The following is a 22,645-nucleotide window of genomic DNA, read 5'->3' as shown; positions in this document are numbered from 1 at the left end:
ATCTATTTAGGTTAACCTCAGGAGCAAGTGACAATTGACCATTAACTAAGCCCCGCCCCAAAACACAAACACAAACGAACCAATAGCATTCAACTACCAACTGCCTGGAAAAGCCGACTTGGTTATTCACAGCATGGAGACCCATTAGAGCTGGCAACACTTTTGTAGATTTCTGGGCTCTTTAAGTCATTAAAGACACAAAAATGGTCAACGGATGTGCCTGGGGCCGTGAAACGGCGATACGAGGAGTCCTGAAAGGATAAAGATATTTATTTTATTTTAGCCCATTTCCCAAACAAAACATGAACAAATGTCTCATGTGGATGAAACTGTGAGGCAGAACACACAAGCTGAACGCCACCATAAACGAGGATTTGTTCCAAAGTAAGGCAACACCTTGCATAATCTTACTAATTGAGTTGTATAACATCAATCACAAGATGCGAGCAGGGAGGAGCTTCCTTCAGCCACCGAGCTGACCGGATCAGCGCTAAAGACCCGGGAGTCTCCTCGTCCACAGCCATGTAAAAGTTTACACATATGACTCCATCGCGTAATGCCTTGCTGAACGCTGCTGGTTTGCTTTCTGTACTGGTGGCTGCCATCAGAGCCAGCTGCTGAGGCCCGTCAGGCCTAGCAACAGTAACTAAGGGGGCGGGGCTTAGCTAGAGGCCAATTAACCTCACCACAGTCAATTGCTTCAAACCACATTAAAATAGGAGAGGACCACCACTTTGCTCATTTCACATAAATGATTGTGAGAAATTGACCCAAACTAAAGACAAATGAAGATTTATTAATAGTAATATAAAACATATGGCATATTGCATTATCATTTTTATTTGACCTGTTTTTAAAAAGTCACAACAGTTAGAAATGTTAAGCATGTCCATATTTTTACATACAGTCCATATACACACACTTTAGTCTGATTGAGTGTTTAATGTAAAATCTCTCAATATGGTTCGATACAAAGTGAAGCAACTTAATCAGTAATAAATCCAGATTATTTTGAGGCTTCACTGTTTCCATGAAAATATCTATCTATCTATCTATCTATCTATCTATCTATCTATCTATCTATCTATCTATCTATCTATCTATCTATCTATCTATCTATCTATCTATCTATCTATCATACACTTCTGGAAACTTTTTGTCAACCTGACACCGAACATCTTTGCGCATCCGCCCATTCTCTGTCTGTCTGTCTGTCTGTCTGTCTGTCTGTCTGTCTGTCTGTCTGTCTGTCTGTCTGTCTCTCTCTCTCTCTCTCTCTCTCTCTCTCTCTCTCTCTCTCTCTCTCTCTCTCTCTCTCTCTCCCTTCCTTCAGGAACACGCCCCAGCTCTCCCTGCTCCTCCAGTCAGCAGCAGTCCTCCAGCGGGCTCCACGGGGGGCAGAGGAACCAGGAGAACCAGGAGAACCAGGAGAACCAGGAGAACCAGGAGAACCAGGAGAACCAGGAGAACCAGGAGAACCAGGAGAACCAGGAGGCGGAGTGCGCTCGGAGGACTGTGGAACGGGTCGCTGCTGCGTGTTTGCCCCGCGCGGACGCAGCGCGAGGCGGGTTGGAATGTGACGCGCTCCGGTCGGTTCCTCTGCGCGGAGCGTTGCGCACCAGTCTGCTGGTTTGGGACGCGCACTGAGCGGAACCTCTGAGCCGTGGAGGAGATGCGGAGTGGCTGTCAAACATCCGCCGCGTCCCGCAGCCTGATCGTGGGAGAGTAGCCGCTGCGTCCCAGGGAGGAAGCCGGACAGGTAAAACTAAATCAGTCTCATCTCTGCAGACTTCCTTTCGCCTCCCACATTGTTGGAGTTGTGTGACCGTGTTTCACTCATGTGAATTCATTGTGAATTCAAGCAGATGCTCCACTCAAGATGCGCAATTTGTTCTCTTTTCAAGCTTGGATGAAACTCATCCTTATTTCTTTTTCCACACAAATGATTGTAAACGATCCTCCTCCATCAGGGTGACTTTATATTTATCTCTCCTTGAGCAGAGAGCAGCTTTCAATGGATGTTTTCAAAACTCCACATCAACTCTCTTATATAAACTCCTTCCTCGAAATAAAGCTCATTCTATAAGTTTCTTTTCTTTGAGCCAGTTCTTGATGGAGCTTCTTCTTCTTTTCTGTTTTTTAAACCTTACATTAGAACAGCCTACTTAAAAAGTCTAAAGGGGTTTAATAGAGAAATCATTTATATTTGGTTCTGTTTTTGTGAAACGCGTTGGCTGTTGGTTTATGAGGGTGAATGGATGGTATTCATTGTGTCATCTGCTCCCTCGGTGTTGGACTTCAGCATTCGTGTCCTTCCAAACCTCCTGCTCCTCCCAGGTGTCCCAGCCTGCCATCAGTCTCATCTTGGGCGATTTATTATTGTCTCGGGCGACAGGTGCTATTTCCAGTGCTGCTGCTTGTCATCATTACTCTGTATTAACTCTCTAATTGGGCTTTTGTTAGCAGTTAAGTGCTTAAAGCTTCGTGGCAGCCTGCGAGAATGAAGATGAAAAGGCACTGAGTGGAGTAATGAGCAGTTTCAGCTGATGGCTTTGGTTAAATACCGATAGGAGTGCAGTGCAGCCTTTTTACGCTGTGCAGCAGACTTTCTTTTACTTAGCAGTGTTCATCCTCACACTCCATCCCAGAGAGTCAATAGAGGCTCTGCAGCAATAACAATTTATATTTCATGCTTTGGTCAGAAATCCAAGAACAAGAAGCTGCTTGTCCTTACAGGAGACCTGATTTTGTAATAAAGACAATAGCAGCTGTACAGACAGACATTAATACAGACAAAATAAATGTTGGTAACAACAAAATGTCAAGATTGAAAACTGAATGTTAAGAGGACTGACTTCTGTAGCACATTCATGGACTTTATGCTCAAAGTGCAAAGTTATTATAATTTATTCCTTAAATTTTGTCTTGATGTTCAATGTTTATCATTATCCCTAATATTTCAACTCATTGACATTTAGTTTTTATTGTAACATATAGTTGTAATTAGTTATAATTACCTTCGCCAATGAAGTTGGGCAACCGACGAAGTGTACGGAGTGTGGCTCTAGCTTCACCTCCCCTCAGCGCTCAGCCTGGTTCTGCAGTTTCTTCCTCCGTCTTACAGTCGCTGATGCTTCCTCGTGTGGAACTGTTGGGTTTTTATCAGACAAAGTGCCTTGAAATGACCGTGTTGTATTTGTCCTGATACAAATGAAGTTGAATTGAGTCTAAATATAAATATACAACCAACTCAACCAGACTGTTAGGGGAAACATGATTTTTTCCCCAGTCAAGACAATGTTGGCAGACAATCAATGGCCTCTTTTTTTCTATTCTTTCTTACAAAGACAGTTTTGGATTCCCTAACGTCTGTTTTACCGTCGAAAATCTCAGCAGAAATAGAAAATTGCTTTTTATTCCGCATGTATTATTATTATTATTATTATTATTATTATTATTATTATTATTATTATTATTTGAATTTTGTCTCATGCTGATATTATTTGTTGGAGTTGATCTCGATCATAATCTCTAAATGATCTAAACCCTTTTGGCTCACCCATCCCACATCTCGGGTGTGAAGAGCATCGTATGGAGCCGCTACACGCCCACAGCTCCAAGAACAAAGCTTTCAGCACAATGAATGTGAATCTTTTTCTGTTATGGTCAGACGGCAGCTTGGGATTAAATGATTATAGGAAAACACAATCTTCAGTATGTTCATCATAACAATACCCAACAGCAAACCGCAATCAAACCAAATTACATGATCTGAGTTCTACATGGAGAAATATTCTATATATATATATATACACACATGTGTGAGGTTGAATTTGGTTCATATAAATCAGAGTAATACCTGTTAACAAACGAAGAAAAAGTAAGGAGCTCACCGTCCTGATGTCTGACTCTCTGAAAGTGGACTTTTGGTGGTTGACCAAATCTCAGAGAAACGGATTTGATTTCACTCTAGAAATGTGTGCTGAGTTAAAGTAATGTAATCATGCCACACATTTTCATCTCTTCAGATTAAGTAGTAGATTGAGTCCATGTTAATTATGTTATCTGAAGGACATGAAACATTTCAGAAAGTGAAACTCAATATGTTGATTGAATATGTTAATCAATATATTTCTGATCTGTAAATCAAACACTGCCTTAGTTAAAGTCAAACACTGTCTATGACCCAAAGTCACTGTAGAGAGTCTCAATACGTCAATCGGATGAGGTTGTGAACTTTAAAATACTATAGATGAACATGAATTATTAATTTGAATATTTGTTTCCTTTTGATTAAACAAACATAGTTTCAGTGGAAAATCAGAAATTCTCATTCAGATAATTTCTAAAACTATTGTTTATTTGAGCTGCTGTGGCGTTAGCAACTTAAAATGATTGAATAAGTAGAAGAAACCTTTAACTTGTTTTCTATTTATATTAGGGATGTCCCGATCCGATCGGTAGATATCGGATCGGGGCCGATATTAGTGATTTGTGAGTGATCGGGGATCGGCAAATCCAGCCGATCACCCCGCCGATCTAAAAAAAAAAAAACGCGGTCCACAACATCCCCTAATAACCAGAACTTCACCTAATAACCAGAACAATCAGGGACTAGAAGCTCCGGTAGAGCTGCAGAAGCTAGAAGCAGGCGGAGCGGGGTCATAGACCTATAAAACTAGATTTATATATAGTGGTTTATGTGTTTATGTGTAGAAGTCTACCTCTAAATTTCTATGTGGTCTGTCTTCTTCTGCTTTTGTGTTGTGTTTGGTGAGTCACAGCGCCCCTAAAGGCCTGGCATGTGTACTACATGGCCTGAAGCCTCGTGTTGAGCCGTGTTCATAGTGAGGTGTGGACGGAGGTTTGGGAGAAGGCCAGAGAGAAAAAAGATAATTTTTTCGTTGTGTGGATGTTCTTCAGTTTACAACAACAACTAAAGAGAAAGAAGAATTGTGATTCAATAAGTGAGTTTTACAATAATTTCTAGCTGAACAAAGCTTCTGCCAATAGTGCTTTTAGCTTCAGACATCTTAGTTGCTCCAAAAATAGACTATTGAGTATCTTTGCAATAGTAATGTGAGTATCGGATCGGGAAAGTATCGGTATCGGCCGATACTCAATTCTGAAAAATTGGATCGTTATCGGGGGCAAAAAAGTGTGATCGGGACGTCCCTAATTTGTATATTATTGCACTTTATCCTGGTGCAGTTCGATCTCTAAAACCTTCATATGACATGAAATCAGATTTTTTTGAAGCTTGAAAAACCGGATATGTGTGAGACCTCTGGTGGCTGCTTTGATTATTACAGGAGGAAGATTTGGAGGATGATGAGTAGGTGGGTCGATGGAGGGATCAAACAGAGGAGAACGATGAAGTCGGCATTCGAGAAAATAAAGTGACGTCAGGATTGGCGTTCTGTTAAAGCCAAGCCAGTATCTTCCTCTAGTTTTGGGCTTGAAGCTGGATTTTCTAAATGAATCCATCCAAACAACAAACACAATGAAACATGGACTTTTAGAACCATTAAACCGCTTGCTTTCATTTCAGTGAAATTCAAAGTCCACAGTCTTTTTGTTCTGGAAATAATTGAAAAATCATCAAACGGTTGATTATTGGTAAACAAGTTAATTTTGTAGTGGCCCTCGTGTGCACACCTCAAATAATCTCATGATTAATCTGGATAGGTGATATTCAAGATTTGATATTTAGATATTTAGAAACTTTCGGTGAACTGACTCCAGTCCACAATGGACAAAATATCTTTGTTCTCCTGGAGCTGATTGATCCCAAAATCTAATCCACTGGTCCTTGGATGATGACAAATCATCCCTGAAAATCTCATGTAATTCAGGTCAATAGTTTTCATGAAAAATTGGTACAATACATACAAACCAATAAATAAATAAATTCATACGACCAGATACCTAACCTTTGCCTAACTTTCATGGGTGAAGGTAATTATAACATCCTTTTCCCAAATTTAGTGGAAACTTTCTGGAATTTCACCAAACATTTCCCCCCTTTGGATCCTTGTTAGGATTGTAGTAGAAAGAATTCACTACCCAAAGAAAACCTGGAATTAAGCTGGAGATATTCTGACTGGGAGGTGTATACTGCTCCCTACTTAACAATTTTAATAATGCTATTGATCATATAATCGTTTCTATGTTTGAGGTGGTGTGTTGGTAAAGGGCTGGGGACCTCGAGGACCTCGAGGACCTCGAGGACCTCGAGGACCTCGAGGACCTCCATCATAAACCAGATAGAGTTCAGTTCAATTCATTTGGGCTCAGTGTTGTTTATCCAGCAATGTGAGCTCATTAAATTAAAACTGCTTTAACCGTTAAACTGTGTGTTTCCTAACGTCTTTCTGTCAGAACTAGGATGAACTATTCTGATCTACAGGAGCTCCATTGGGTCAATTTCCACATGTGTGATGAAACCTCGGCCGTCCATGATTCCACATGTTGCCTCTGCACTGCTTCTCCTTCTCTGGTTCTGATGGTTCTTCTTCCTTTCTGATGGATACTGACCCCTGAAGAGCAGGAACCCCTCACAACAGTCCGGATTCAGTCGTCTCACTATTCAGACTGTGTCAAATTCACTACAATCCTCAAGCTTACTCACTGTTGTACTTCGAACACATCAACTTTGTGGATAAAATGTTAAAATACAACGTAATGGCTGAGTCCTCCCACAAACAGTTGGCACGATAAGTGATCCTGATACAATTGATATCCATTCACCATCTATCTTGTATGTTAACTTGTCAGAAAGACTCTAAAATGTGGTGAAATTACAAACATTTTGAAAGCTTATTTGGAAAACATTACAAATGGATTCCAGTTTCTAAATGTTGTTTTTGTTTTTATCAAACTTGAGAAACAACTCAAAGCATATATCCGTGTTGGTCAGTCTGTGTTACACTCATTAGTAGTGTGTCATTGCTCACTGAGGATTTTTAAATGACCAACACTCATAACTGACCTTGAACGCCACATTCTGACAGACTTGGTGAACTCCACAGTGGGAATACTCCAGGTTTGAATGTGGTTTGCATGTTTGCCTCAGCCTTCGGTCAGCTGAGGTCAAATTCAGCTCCTTGTCAAGCAGGATAGCTTTGTGTGGATGGATTCATGGTCATCTCAGCTTGTCCCAGCGTTTGAGAGTCTCTAAAGACAACTCTGATTAAGAAGACCGTTCCTCATAGTTATAAATATTTTGTTTAAAATCCTATTTTTAACATTTTTGCACAAATGATCACCCCTATGACACTTTTTTTCATTCATGAATGTTTGTTTTAAATCATGTTTGTCATGAACAGTAAATTCAGGTCCCATATTATTTAAACTTCACTTTCTAATGGTTTTCTAACAGTAATATGTGTCCTGACACCCTGTGTACGAGGCCCTGGAAGTGAAGGGAGTCTCTTATCGCCTGTGTGCTCATACAGGCGGTTGAAGATTTTCCTTACATGACGTCACAAGGGGAAATAACCACTCCTTCTGGTAGTGGAGTTCTTTCTTACTGATATACTGAATAAACTCAGTATGATATGAACCCGTCAGTTACCCTTACAGTTAGCAGGAGCTAGCGTTAGCTCCTTGGTAGTACCTGTAACAACACGTACAACCAAACTAAATAACATATTCAGACTCAGAATATTTTTAGCTCAGTCATTATGATAAATCTACCTTTAGGGCATGGTACCGGACGGCTCCGGAAAGAGAGAGGACAGAGAGCGGATTGTAGAGAGACAGCCTGTTCTCAGCAGAGCTCACTAGAGGGACTTTTAGACTGCATGAAATTCAGACCCAGGCTGGATTTGGGGAAAGACACTTTGAAAACAATGTTGTTGGACGTCTGACAATTATGTGAAATTGTTGAAAAACTGTTTAATATGGGATCTTTAACAACCCGCAGTGTCAGGGCCCCTGTGAGTGTCTGTTTGAAAAGTACCTGTTTTGTCACTTGCTGTTTTGTTTTGGTCGTCACCTGTCTTGTCCGTGTTGCTGCACAATCGTCCGTCCCGTCAACTTTCCCTCTGTGTGTCTGAGTGTGGCAATGTGTTGCACCCATGTTTTCCTGTCGTTTCCTGTTACTGGGGTCTTGCTTGTGGTTTCAGGCCTTCTCCTTGGAAAACCCCTGGTGGATACCTCTGCCTCCCCAGGTTTCATGATAAACTGTCTTCTTACTGAACCTTTGGGCCGGCGTTTGTTCTCGGGTTCCATCGTTCTTGAGACAGTGTTGACCACCTGTCATTCACTCTGAGGTCTTTTAGTTTAGTGTCTTCCAAATGTTCTGAAGCACATTTTTGAGCAACGATCATTCATATTTAGGAAAGTCTCAGATCCCATCGTACCCTCAATTAAATCATGTATTAATGCTGATTAAAACAGAGTTTGTGCCAAAGAGCTGTCGCTTTCATCTCATGAATATGTGTACTACTAGCAGTGAGATTAGAAGCTTAGAAAATTCCACTTACCCAGTGGCAAGTCAGAAAAACAACATTATGCAACTCTTACAACTTTTAACAGAAGTAATTTTGGTTTTCTACAATATGTTGTGATACAGCAGGATGAGCGGTGATCTGCCTTCTTATTCCAGATTTCCAGTTATCAATTAAAAATACATAACGTGTTTGTGAGGATCAATGCACTGCCATAACATATTAGATTGACAAATTCAGGTGTGTCTTTCGGCTTTATTAGCTGCAGGCGAAGATACGACTTCTCAATCGATTGTCATTTGGAAGAATTCTGTAACCAAATGGTTCTCAAACATTTTTCTGTGAATTCTACCGAGACGGCATGTGAGGTTATAAATTCTCGGTCTGATCTCTGACTCACTGAAAGTGAAGCCAAACACTCTAAGCTATACTCACTTTCAGCAACATTTAAAATACTGAAATCTTTTCCAAGGTCTGAATCTACTAAATATCTAAAGAAAATACAAAATTTAAATAACCTGTGATACCTGACATTCAAAGTGTCCCAGACCTCGAGTTGCAAACCACTGCTGTAACAAGGTCAACAGACCCCAACGTTCACATGAAGTTCTAGAAAAAAGCATCCTGCCTTTGTGGTTCCCAGAAGACGCTGACAAACACCTGCAGGTTGTTCCTACTTCCAGATTCACCTCAACCTGAAGGCGACTCCTGCCCCCCCGCAGGGTGACTCCCTGCATCGTGGAGGTTGAGTGTGGATATCACTGACACAGCCATCGTCTTCCTGAAGGTCTCGTCTGAGCGACTGGAGGTCATGATGGCGTGTTGCTAGCAGCAGTCAGGACAGCATGTTGCCATATTCATCTTAATGACTCCGGTGGGCAGGGCGGCCGCGGACATTGAGGAAGGACCTGGAAAGCTTCTCCTGTGACCTTCTGAGAGTAACAAATGGAAGCGGCTGTTTCCCGGCAGCGGATCCAGCTGGGTCCAGCTCGGCTGCGGTGAAACTGTCTGAAAAGAAAGGAGAGCGGGAGTGTGTCTGATTTTCCCAGCAGCCACTTTGGTGCATCAGGCCAGCCTCTCTCCTCACACCACAAGATGCTCATCTTATTTCTCTCACGTCCGTCAGAACCGCTAATTGAATGCATCCCATATTCAGCCACGGAACCACCTACTGGACCAACTTGACCTTGGCCACTGGACTCCTGGCGCCTCGATGGCAGCGCGGCTCCGCGGCCTGCTGTGTCATCACTCCACCTCCATGATGGTCCACCTGCTACGTCCAATTTAGGAAGACATGTTTGGGTCGCCGCAACATGGATTAATTTCCAGCTTAGCAAGCAATTATAAGAGCCAGAAGCGGGGCGGTGGGGGTGCGGGGGGGGGTGGGGGGGCGTGTGGGTTGGGGGGGAGGTAACAGAGTGCAGGATTGAAATCTGAGGATGGTGCAGAAATTTGTCAGCCCTCGGCGCTGACACCCTTATCCAAGTCATCTTCCTGTGGATGGTGATGTATGACTAAGGTGACCGTAATCATTATTCACAGACTGGATGTCTCCTCTTTCCCCTGGCTTGCCTTCCTTCCTCCCGGCTCTGATCAAGTGTGCTCTATGATCCTGCGGTAATGATTTGTGGAGCTCTGTGTTTCTGTAGCATCTGAAGGACGACGTGTTGCCGTGCCTACCAAAACAATATCATAACACACATCCATTAGCTATATGACTTTCTTTCTCAGTCACTTCATGCGATTTCCACGCGTTCCCACAGCGGAGGCACAGTCCCAAACCTGGGATTCAGTCAATCAGGGGATTTCTTTCTCTTCATCTGACTCACAAATATTTCTTCAAGTTGTAGTTTCACATTTCTCCTTGTTAAAGTGGACAGTTATAGCATTATTACTTATATTCAGATTAATCTAATTGAGGGTCACAGATTGCAGGGTCTGATGAGTGGAAGCAGGGTCAACAGTGCATCACAGCACAGAGACAGAGAAACACAAACACATTCAATCCTACAGTCAGTTCAAATGAATGTTTTTAGATTGTGGAGGGAAACGAGAGTATCCACGACCTCCATCCACTCGACTGCTAACGACACCACAGAAACAAAAGAGTGATGATCAGATTGTAGATGCTGCAAACAAAACAACTGTGATAATCAATGAAACTTCTTCTGAGGGCTCAGGAACTCGGGGGATGGGCTGTGCCCAGGCCATGGGTCTCTGGAGCCTGAAACCTCTCCGGGAAATTTTTAATGTTTTTCATATGCAGATTATTTCAGCAATTTATTTACCAATATTTAGTAAAAATACTTGAATTATATTTTGTACAGAGAAATTACACACACACACACACACACACACACACACACACACACACACACACACACACACACACACACACACACACACACACACACACACACACACACACACACACCTGGATCTGAACTGGCTGTACCAGATGTTGTGAGGTGAGAGTGCTAACCACTACACCACTGTGCTGGAATCAAATCAAAGTCTCTCAAATTGAGTCCATCCATCCATCCATCCATCCATCCATCCATCCATCCATCCATCCATCCATCCATCCATCCATCCATTCACATTCACACTATGACCCCGGTTCTTTAGGCTCCGTTCACTCAGTCTTTGTTTTAATTTTTTCAGCAAATTCTTCATCATTTAGGTTTTGTAGTCAGTCCTGAACAGGTAGCACACGATCAGAGGTGTGTGTGTGTGTGTGTGTGTGTGTGTGTGTGTGTGTGTGTGTGTGTGTGTGGGTGTGTATGTGTGTGTGTGTGTGTGTGTGTGTGTGTGTGTGTGGGCGGGCGGGCGGGCGGGCGTGCGTGCGTGCAGGTGGGTGGGTGGGTGTGTGTGTGTGTGTGTGGACGTTGGAACAATGAGCTGTCAGGCGTCTCTGCAGAGGCTGCATTTTAAAGACTTGTGATTGAAGCTGCGCTGGTGTTTTGCATGAATCCATATTTATTACAGTTGCTGTGTTGGCTGTGTAATTGACTTCCCAACACATAAATACTGATGGCAGTTATGGCTTTTCTTCCCCTTCGATCCCTTCCTCTTGCTGGAGAAGGAACGGGTTCTTTTCACTCTCTCCACTGCTGCTCTGCCCTGTAGGCCTTCGTACCACGGCAGCCCTGCAATGAGCAGCGAGTTTGAAACTCCGAGCAAACAGAGTGTCTGGAAATTACACATTATCTCCCATCCAGCCATGAAGATTGTTTTTGGGCCCGAGTTACTGAGCAGATCGAGGGTGAGGGGTTGAAACTCTCATGGGGGTCAGTCATGCTGAAAATGTAGCACTCAGGGTTTCTCAAGGTCTTTGCTCAGTTAGTTCTTTTCAAACCAGCTGTGACTGGATAGAAGTGGAAACGATACCGGCAGAGTTTTCCTCCTGGAGTTCAAATTTTGGCAAAGACAAATTATATAACATGTATTTAATGCAGTTGACCTTAACACAACACAAACTGGTTCATTGTGTCTTGTTGCTGTTGTGTTGTGTTGTGTCTTGTTGCTGTTGTGTTGTGTTGTGTCTTGTTGCTGTTGTGTTGCGTCTTGTTGCTGTTGCTATTGTGTTGTGTCTTGTTGCTGTTGTGTTGTGGCTTGTTGCTGTTGTGTTGTGTCTTGTTGCTGTTGTGTTGTGGCTTGTTGCTGTTGTGTTGTGTCTTGTTGCTGTTGTGTTGTGTCTCGTTGCTGTTGTGTTGCGTCTTGTTGCTGTTGCTGTTGTGTTGTGTCTTGTTGCTGTTGTGTTGTGGCTTGTTGCTGTTGTGTTGTGTCTTGTTGCTGTTGTGTTGTGTCTCGTTGCTGTTGTGTTGCGTCTTGTTGCTGTTGCTGTTGTGTTGTGTCTTGTTGCTGTTGTGTTGTGGCTTGTTGCTGTTTTGTTGTGTCTTGTTGCTGTTGTGTTGCGTCTTGTTGCTGTTGCTGTTGTGTTGTGTTGTGGCTTTTTGCTGTTGTGTTTTGTCTTGTTGCTGTTGCTGTTGTGTCTTTTTGCTGTTGTGTTGTGGCTTGTTGCTGTTGTGTTGAGTCTTGTTGCTGTTGGCTTGTGGCGTTTTGCTGTTGTGTTGCGTCTTGTTGCTGTTGCTATTGTGTTGTGTCTTGTTGCTGTTGTGTTGTGGCTTGTTGCTGTTGTGTTGTGTCTTGTTGCTGTTGTGTTGTGTCTCGTTGCTGTTGTGTTGCGTCTTGTTGCTGTTGCTGTTGTGTTGTGTCTTGTTGCTGTTGTGTTGTGGCTTGTTGCTGTTTTGTTGTGTCTTGTTGCTGTTGTGTTGCGTCTTGTTGCTGTTGCTGTTGTGTTGTGTTGTGGCTTTTTGCTGTTGTGTTTTGTCTTGTTGCTGTTGCTGTTGTGTCTTTTTGCTGTTGTGTTGAGTCTTGTTGCTGTTGTGTTGAGTCTTGTTGCTGTTGGCTTGTGGCGTTTTGCTGTTGTGTTGTTTCTTGTGTTGTGTTGTGTTTTGTTGCTGTTGTGTCTCAGTGAAGCTTTATGATTAACAAACAAGTTGTTCAGGGTGAAAATGGGCTCATATTTGAGAAAACAGCATCTAGTGTTTCCATCAATACACTGTCGTGGTCGTCAGGATGTCGCTGAAGAATTACCAATGGCGATCTGTTCAATTTAAAATACTAGTACTGACTTTTGAAACATTGCATGTCCAAACACCTTTTTATGTTTCCAACCTCCTTCACCTGTTTGCCCCAAAGAGAGACTGAGATCTGAAGAACCAAAGCTGCTCACGGTTCCACAGACTAAACCCAGAACCCGAGGTGACTGTGGATTTGAAGCTCTTCCTCTTCAGCTGAGATGTGTTGACTCCTGTGGTTCTCATGAAGAACTTCAAAACATTGTTATTCAGGCGGGTCTTTGACTTGGAGCTGCTCAATTTTACTTTTTAGTAGAACTATGTATGTTTTTCTTGCTTCTATATTTTTTACTGACCTTATCTCTGATTTCTTTTTTCAATTTTTAGTGCGTTAAAGCACCTTGTGACTTGTGTGTGAGAGCTTCCTGCTGCAGTATTGAGAGAAAAGCTGAAGTCTATCGGCTCGGGCTGTCTGCAGACAGACACACTGAGAGGCGGCGGCGCCCCTTTTTATTTTTTTCCTCCATAACTTTCGCTCATGTTGCGTCATGGTTCAGTGCTTCTCCCTCAGCCTTCGTCCTGCTTCCGAAAAGCAGCCATAAAAGACTTTGCACTCAAGTTTTATTGGCATGCAGGAACATAACGGCAACACCAAAGGCAAAAATCCTTCCCAATCATGACCCAAGCACAGGCTGGTTCCAGCAGTGTGTTGGTGTCTGTAAACAAAATGAGAGTGAGGTCATCCAATTTTGCGGGCCGAGCTTTTCCTTGAGGAACGGCAAAGAAAGCTGACCAAATACAGCAGGTCTACGTTTTCCTCCTTTGCTTCCACTGGGAGCAATCATGACTTCAAATGTGGGATATTTACAGACGGCCTGAGAGGATTTGTCCGGGCAGAGCACCCGTATGTCTGAAGCTTGGACGTGGAGCTCATTGTCTCGCTGTCAGAGCCTTTTGTCTGCACATGAAGCCCCCGATCGGGGCGTGATGCTTAATCCTCTGCTGCTATCAATTAGAGCTATTTATTGGGAGGTGCTGTCAGAGTTACCATGGCAACCAGTGTAGTTGGCAGGGCATCGCATCCCCTGCAGGGCCGTGCATGGAGTGCTCGCAAGTATCACTACACAAATTTTTAAATATTCAAAATCTTGAGCGCCTGGGGACAGAAAGTGTGTGCATGAAATACTGGCAGACTGTGCTGCGTGGTGGACCCTCTGTCTCTGCTGCCGATCGACTTTTTTGTGCGAGTCGCGAAGGCTGATTGGAATGTTACGTGGAGCCTTTGACAAGTTTAAGGAAGTTGCAAAAGTGTCTCGCAGGCAGAAGTCGTAATTGACTGGAAGTGAGCCCAGAGTTGTCCGTCGTATACTTCTGAATTACCTGCTCACACTTTTACAAGCTGCTGCCGGATTCTGTCAAATGAAAATGTCTCAGTTAACAGCAGTGTATTATTCTTCTGTAACACACTTTATGACCAGCCGCGCACTGATTCTGAAAAATGTTCTGATTTAAAGGAAAACTTTTGCAAAGAAATGTCTGGAAATATTTACTGTCAAACTGTCGTTTAGAAAGCAGAGGCCATGTCCCGAGTACTTTAAAGAAGTAGTGAGGAAGCTTGGTGAGCTGGATTGACTTTTTGCAGGGTTGTTTCTGTATTTCACTTTTCATGTTGTGCTTTTAAAATGTACAGCCTTCGAGCTTCAGTCGGCTCAGAAAGAAAACGGACGTTTCTTGTTCCCTAGCAATATTTGACTGTTTTCAAAGAAATCTGGGTCCCGAGAACGAGCTGCTGCCTGAAACCAAACACCTTCTGAAACAGCTGTGTTGTGTTGTGTGTTGTGTATTGTGTTGTGTTGTGTTGTGTGTTGTGTATTGTGTTGTGTTGTGTGTTGTGTATTGTGTTGCGTTGTGTTGTGTGTTGTGTATTGTGTTGTGTTGTGTTGCATTGCGTTGTGTGTTGTGTTGTGTATTGTGTTGTGTTGTGTTGTGTATTGTGTTGTGTTGTGTTGTGTCATGTTGTGTTGTGTGAGGTTGTGTTGTGATGTGTTGTGTTCCGTTGCGTTGTGTTGTGTTGTGTATTGTGTTGTGTTGTGTTGTGTTGTGTTGTGTGTTCTGCCCTCCTCAGAGTGATATTCTGCCCCTCCTCAGCGTGATGTTCTACCCCTCCTCAGAGTGATGTTCTGCCCCTCGTCAGAGTGTTGTTCTGCCCCTCCTCAGCGTGATGTTCTACCCCTCCTCAGAGTGATGTTCTACCCCTCCTCAAAGTGATATTCTGCCCCTTCTCAGAGTGATGTTCTACCCCTCCTCAGAGTGATGTTCTGCCCCTCCTCAGAGTGATATTCTGCCCCTCCTCAGAGTGATGTTCTACCCCTCCTCAGCGTGATGTTCTACCCCTCTTCAGAGTGATGTTCTACCCCTCCTCAGAGTGATGTTCTGCCCCTCCTCAGTGGGATGTTCTACCCCTCTTCAGAGTGATGTTCTACCCCTCCTCCGCGTGATGTTCTACCCCTCCTCAGAGTGATATTCTGCCCCTCCTCAGAGTGATGTTCTACCCCTCCTCAGCGTGATGTTCTACCCCTCCTCGGAGTGATATTCTGCCCCTCCTCAGAGTGATGTTCTACCCCACCTCAGCGTGATGTTCTACCCCTCTTCAGAGTGATGTTCTGCCCCTCCTCGGAGTGATATTCTGCCCCTCCTCAGAGTGATGTTCTGCCCCTCCTCAGCGTGATGTTCTACCCCTCTTCAGAGTGATGTTCTACCCCTCCTCGGAGTGATATTCTGCCCCTCCTCAGAGTGATGTTCTACCCCACCTCAGCGTGATGTTCTACCCCTCTTCAGAGTGATGTTCTGCCCCTCCTTGGAGTGATATTCTGCCCCTCCTCAGAGTGATGTTCTGCCCCTCCTCAGCGTGATGTTCTACCCCTCTTCAGAGTGATGTTCTACCCCTCCTCAGAGTGATGTTCTGCCCCTCCTCAGCGGGATGTTCTACCCCTCTTCAGAGTGATGTTCTACCCCTCCTCCGCGTGATGTTCTACCCCTCTTCAGAGTGATGTTCTGCCCCTCCTCGGAGTGATATTCTGCCCCTCCTCAGCGTGATGTTCTACCCCTCCTCCGCGTGATGTTCTACCCCTCTTCAGAGTGATGTTCTGCCCCTCCTCGGAGTGATATTCTGCCCCTCCTCAGCGTGATGTTCTACCCCTCCTCCGCGTGATGTTCTGCCCCTCGTCAGAGTGTTGTTCTGCCCCTCCTCAGCGTGATGTTCTACCCCTCCTCAGAGTGATGTTCTACCCCTCCTCAAAGTGATATTCTGCCCCTTCTCAGAGTGATGTTCTGCCCCTCCTCAGAGTGATGTTCTGCCCCTCCTCAGAGTGATATTCTGCCCCTCCTCAGAGTGATGTTCTACCCCTCCTCAGAGTGATGTTCTGCCCCTCCTCAGAGTGATGTTCTACCCCTCCTCAGCGTGATGTTCTGCCCCTCCTCAGTGTGATGGAGGACGTAGTCCAGCCCGGTCTTGTGTTCAAGTATTCTTTTCACTTATGCCCGATCGATCGCCGTCGCCTGGTGTTAATGATGAGTCATACTATTAAAAGCGATGACCTGCGGCCATATTCCATTACCTTGTTTCTTGCGCCGGCGGACTCCTGTAATTAAGGTTCAAGTAGATGCAGCTGCAGTTGCAGGCGGGAGCCGACACACCAGAGTGAAAAGCCTGTGCAGCACACGGTGCGGAGGAGGAGCGGTGAGCCCTGTGTACAAGTCTGAAGGCTTTCCTGCTTTCTGACACCAGTCAGTTGAAACTGATGGTGAGATAAAATACTCACTCCAGCCTATCGAATTCACTTCATTTTAATTTTCTCAGTAATCATTCAGGCAGCCGGAGATCTAATGTGGCTTCTTGCTCGTTAATAAAGTCATGTGACCATGTTGACTAATGGGACTCTAAGCGTGTCAGAAGTGTCGGAGAAAGCAGAAGCACCGTCACAGAGGAGATAAGTGATCTTGTTTGACTTTTATCAGCTTCATGTCGGAGGTCAGTGGCTCCCTCTGGACGGACCCCCGGGGGGATCTTAGCAGCTCAGGCCGGAGGAGACGTGGACGGTCTCAGATGGCGCCTGAGTGACTTTCATTTAAGATGGGACTGAATTATTCAGGCGTCCAGAGCAAATCAAACAGTTCCATTAGGATGAGCCTCGTCTGGCTCTGATCACCGCCGCTGCTCTCCTGATTGAACCATACACATGTTTTATCTTTTGCTTAATTATGTCGATATTTCAGACTTTATGATGTTACAGCGGTGACAGTAAAACTACAAAGGCAGATGAAACATGGCCGCTGTCTGGAGACAAGCCCCTCTCATCAACGCCAACATAGTTTGACAAGACAGAAGACAAAACTAGAATCAATGATGTTTCCATTGCGTGTTAACATGTCAGACCAATGAGGGGGAGTCCTGCTGCAGTAGACAGTGTCGACAACCATCTAAGGAAAGGTACCAAAAACACAAAAATCTAGCAAAAACACTCTCAATATAAATCCAATCCAGTCAATGTCAGCCTTAACAAAATTACAAATGCTAATACTATGCTAATAATAACATGTTGATAGTTGATAAAGTTACACATTAATCAACCAACTGGAATAACGGGCTCAGGATATGAGTTTTACACTGAGTGAGAAGTTTTCTGAAGACAGGAACACTTTACTCTTGAGCATTGCTTGTGGCATCCCACAAGGGTCTGTACTGGGTCCCAGCCTGTTCAGCCTTCACACAAATGACATCTGTAACGTCTCTAACATTTTAAAATGGGTTTTATTTGCAGATGACCTCAGTATTTTTTCCTCTGGGGGATTTATAGGAACTTCTAAGAACAATAGCTGCAGAAATGTGTAAATTAAAGAATAAATTCTCACCGAATCTGAACAAAACCAAACTTATGCATCATGTTTGGGAATTGGTTATTTAAGTTCATGAATATGTGAGTGGTTGAAAAATTAATTTCAGGATGCAAACAGACTGACTGAAAGATTTATTAAGCTTATGCTTAATAAATGTGTTTACGTAGGTTGTCATTAGAAACGTCTGTAGAGCAGCGTTCTATCATTCTACACCTCCGTTCCTCCATGTTGAAGCTTTTGATTCAGACACGTCCAGAAATAAAGTGAAAGGAGCAGAAAGTCACTATGGAATGTTGGAATGGTGAAAAATAAGACCCAAGATCATTTACATTATTATTATTATTTTTCTCTCTGGCCCCTCCGGGGCTCTGGACTAAAACAGGATGACGGGAAAAAACACCAATAGAGCGACGAGGAGACTCAATGTTTTTTTAGGTCTTTGGTCTTCATCCCGGAAGAAACCGATGAATACAGTCCGTCTCCTCGTTCCTGTGTGATGCTACGTATCACGTTCTGGAGTGACGCCATGACGTGGCTCTCACTGGCTCTGCTAATGGTGGGAAAACAACCGGTTCTTTGGCGGTGGTCATTAAAGAACCGGCCCTGAACTAGAACCTGGTTCTTGTTGGTGGAAAAGTCCTAATCGAGATCCAAGAACAGTGAAACATGTTGCGTAAGAAAGTAAAGAAGCTCAGTGTCGGTCCTCCGTCACTCTAAACCTCCAGCAGCTTCTCTAGAAAACGCTCCTGAAGCAGCTCTCACTGTAGCTTTAGTAAATAGAAAAGTCTTGAGCCGAACCTTCAAAGTAGAGACTGTGTCTTTAACTGAACCTGGGAGCTGGTTCCTCATGGGAGGAGCCTGAGAGCTGAAGGCTCCGCCTCCATTCTAGGGAGGTCCGTTTACACGGCACCAGTGTTCTGATCCACTGTGTCCGTGAAGTTTTTAATCCGGCTTCCAAGGTGGAAAGATTCTTTCACGGTCGCAGTTCCCTCCTGCAAAGACTGATGGAGGCTACAGAGCCTGTCACTGCTCATCTCTCCTCCTCTCTTCCCTTCCTTCTGCTCATCCACTTGTAAACAAACATGGCCGACCCGTAGTGGTTTGACTCGCCAGTCATATTCTAGTTTTATGGTCCAGATCAGTAGCTTAATAGTTGAGACTCTCCCTGATAGCATCCGATGTGTCATCAGACCATGTGGATGTTGGTTTCCCTCCATTTTCTTCACGTTTATAGAGTTTTGTTCTCTGCACACACGTCTGTGTTGTTTCTTTGCAAAATCCATCAACAGCGCCCTCCTGTGGCCCGGCAGACTAACTACATCGTTGTCAGTGTGTCTGCTGCTGCAGTGGAAACACGCTCGGTTGTTTTAACTGATTATGTGTTGTCATGTGAAACGTTGTCGTGTAAACGGGGCCTAAGTGTTCTTCTGGGGTGATTTGGGACTAACAGTTCTTTAAGACATGATGGAGGCTGGTAGTTCAGAGATTTATAGGTTAAAAGAAGGATTTTAAATTCCACTCTAGATTTAACAGGAAGCCATTGGAGAGAAGCTCATAATGGAGTGATGTGATCTCTCCTGCTGGTTCCTGTCAGGACTCTCGCTGCAGCAGTTTGAATCAGTTGAAGGCTTTTTAAGCAGGGAGGCAGTCATGGCGCCTTTATTGCAGTCTGGGGTCAGTCCTCCGACTCTGTATTCAGGTCGGCTCTTTAATGCTCAAAGCAATTTAATAAAGGATATGTCAAAGGCCATAAAGGCTGTTGGGGAAAAAAAATGGAAATATTCTGCAGTCGATGTCGGATAATCCCATTAATATTTAATGGGTTCTATTGTGGCAGAACAGGAATGAAACACTTTCTCCTTTTTGTCAATTAGCTACATCATGCGTAGTCTTGAACCAGGCCCACCCGGAGACACAGGGCTGGTGTCGTGGATGAAAACCATAAAGAACAGTGTCAGAATGTGGATCCATATCTGTCTATGTTGAAGACAAATGCAACAAACTTCCTGAACACCTGAGGTCTGCTCAAACTGTCGACTTATTTAAATCAGGTCTGAAAACTTGGTTCAAACAGGATTCCCATGAATTTAAAGGTCCCATAGCATACTTTTTTTTTTTTTTTTTTTTTTAAATGTCACTTTGGTGTTAGAGATCCAACAACATTGTACTCAAAGTGTATTTGTCCAAATCCAGCCTTGGTCCTGAATTTCAGTCTAAAAGTCCCTCTAGTGAGCTCTGCTGAGAACAGGCTGTTTCTGCGTCTGTAACTTTAAATGCTAATGAGCTGTGTCTGTTTTCTGGTGGTGTTGGCAAGGCGAATCCACCACCAGAGGGATTGGGTTTTTCCCCGCATGACATCATGAAGGGAAAGTCTCTGGATGAGAACACGTTCACTAACAAGCAAGTGAAGGAGGCGACAGACTTTCTTCACTTCTAGAGCTTCATACACAGACTCTGGCAGTGGGGCTCGATTATTTTCTGGACATTTTAGATCATCAGAAGTGCAGAAAACTTCCATTTACTTTCCCTGAACATTTTGTTTATCCAGAAGACAATATAAAAATCCTTGGAACCCTGAAACATTTGAAACTATGAGCTATGCCAGTTTAAGCATTTCTTTTTATGAAACACAATTAATGTTCACAATTCCTACAAATGTATTTCATTGCATTTGTCTGATTTTATAAAAATGCATTTTGTTGCACTGAAGCCTGACCAACTGAGCGTCGTGTTTCCGTGACAACCTAGTGCAAATACATAGTTTCTGGTGGTGCTGTTTTTTTTTATGTACTGTGTTTGTGTTGTTGAGGTTTATTAGAACCAGGAACTGGAGATACCCACTAACTAGTATCCAGGAAAACCCTCCTCTTCTCTGCTCTCAGCCAATCACAGGTGAACTCACCTCTGTGTTTAACTGTTGCCGTGGTAACAATGACTGACAGCCACTACTATTAACTGTTGTTGTATCTGATGTCTTCACTGAACCTCGGATGACTGTTGATGAACAGTACTGCACTTTATCCTCTTACAACACCTTCTACTCTCCTGAAGAGGAGTTTCTTGTGACTACAGAAGCCTTTTGGGTCAAACTCGTGTCATACGTGAGCATTTGGTCTCTGATCTGCTCCAACCGGTGTGAATCCACCCTAATACTGAATCCACCCTGAAACTGGGCCTCAACGTGGTTAGAACAGACGCTTTCCGTTCAAAAGTGACAGGATCCTCAACAGGCCTGGTAGCGAGGTGCATGTCGTCGTTGATCCTTCAACATGCACCTCAAGACGTTTCTCAGTGGGCCCAGCTCATCCTCAGGTAGGCCCAGTCACTAGATTATTGTACTCACCCACAACAAGTCGACATCCTCAATGAAACAACACAAGCATCTTGTTAAAATTAGGTCTCCATCAAAGAGATCCTCCTCTGGTCTCTTCTTTTAATGAAACCCGGCTCGGCACAGACACTCTAGCAGCCCGTCCACTCAGCTACACCTACTGCTAGTTATGTAGAGTGAAAGGAAGAGGAGGTGGAGAAGCTGTGATTTAGAGAAAATGTTCTTTCCCATAGGAACTTACTGATCTTTTCTTAATTATTCATACAAATTACACCACCAATTTATTGGAGATTGTGGAGTTCATGTTGTTACCAGAATTACTTATGAATTGGCAATAGCTTGTCTCCTAATTGTAGTTGTTTTTTTTTTAATCTTTGCTATATCCTGATTTTAACTCCTTTCCTTTTAACACACTTCAAATGAAGAAATAAAAATGTGCTTTAATGAAACTGTTCATACATTAGGTTCCTGCTACAGTTCACACTCCACCCTCTGACCTCCAGATGCGTGGTGCGATGGCGGCCCGTTTGAAGCTCTGGGTTGTCCCACATCGAGCACACGACCCACACTTTGATCGTTTGTGAAGAATTGAAAACAACAATCACACTAATGGACCTGGCAGCATTCACTCTGGGCCTCCAGAAACTTTTTGTTTTTCCTGCTTCAGTCCCTCTAAAAAACACTTTTAAAATGAAAATTCCACCTCAAATACTTCAGCAAAACACCAATATCCTGTGATGGTACCAGTCCTGTGCAAATCTGCGTCTCAGTGATTAGGGGGTATTTTTGTTGTTTTGTTATTGTGCGCCTTTTTCTCTCGTTTTCCTGGTCGAATGATGGAGGCTGCGGTGGAAATGATTGACAACATTTTAGGGACAAATGCAGGAGTAGGTTGATAGACAACAGGCCTATGAACCAATCACTGAAACAACAAAATAAAACCAGGATAAAGAGATGGATGACATGTGAACCATCTCTAAAGAAACATCTTTAATCTTAATAAAAACATCCTGACGGCCTGTGATCCCGACAACACTGCTCAGGCTGTGAATGTTGGCTCAGGCTTGACATCATATCAGGGCTGTGATGTCAGTCAATTTGTGTAAAATAGAGACTTTTCTTATCCCATGTCATTGCACTGGAGGAAACACAGACTTGGGGGGGCAATTCGCAAATTACCAGAGATCTCCAGATGAGACCAATCCCGTGGGGTTAATATATATGGTGAATAAAAAACGTCAACATTGTAAGATTCAGTGAAAATCCTGCATATTTGACTTATTGTGTTCAAACTCTGAAGCAGACACTTTGTCACGACATTGTTCAGCCTTGTTTCTGTTCCTGCGGCTCAAATCTTCTCTTTTTCCTCTAAAACAGAAGCG

At 43.6% G+C, this 22,645-nt stretch overlaps 1 protein-coding gene across 1 annotated transcript in view; it reads left to right on the top strand.

Moving 5' to 3' along the window:
* The first annotated feature begins 1,362 nt into the window (after positions 1-1,362).
* The window catches only part of LOC308126691 (heparan sulfate glucosamine 3-O-sulfotransferase 5), a 107,277-nt gene continuing 85,994 nt past the window's right edge, over positions 1,363-22,645 (top strand). Inside the window, exon 1 of the mRNA XM_080491248.1 lies at positions 1,363-1,759. The gene's annotated coding sequence lies outside the window, so the exon portion shown is untranslated. The remainder of the gene's footprint in view (positions 1,760-22,645) is intronic.

Source organism: Lipophrys pholis (genome assembly GCF_963383615.2).
Source record: "Lipophrys pholis genome assembly, chromosome: 21".
Taxonomy (NCBI): Eukaryota; Metazoa; Chordata; class Actinopteri; order Blenniiformes; family Blenniidae; genus Lipophrys; species Lipophrys pholis.
This window is presented reverse-complemented; position numbering and strand designations above follow the sequence as displayed.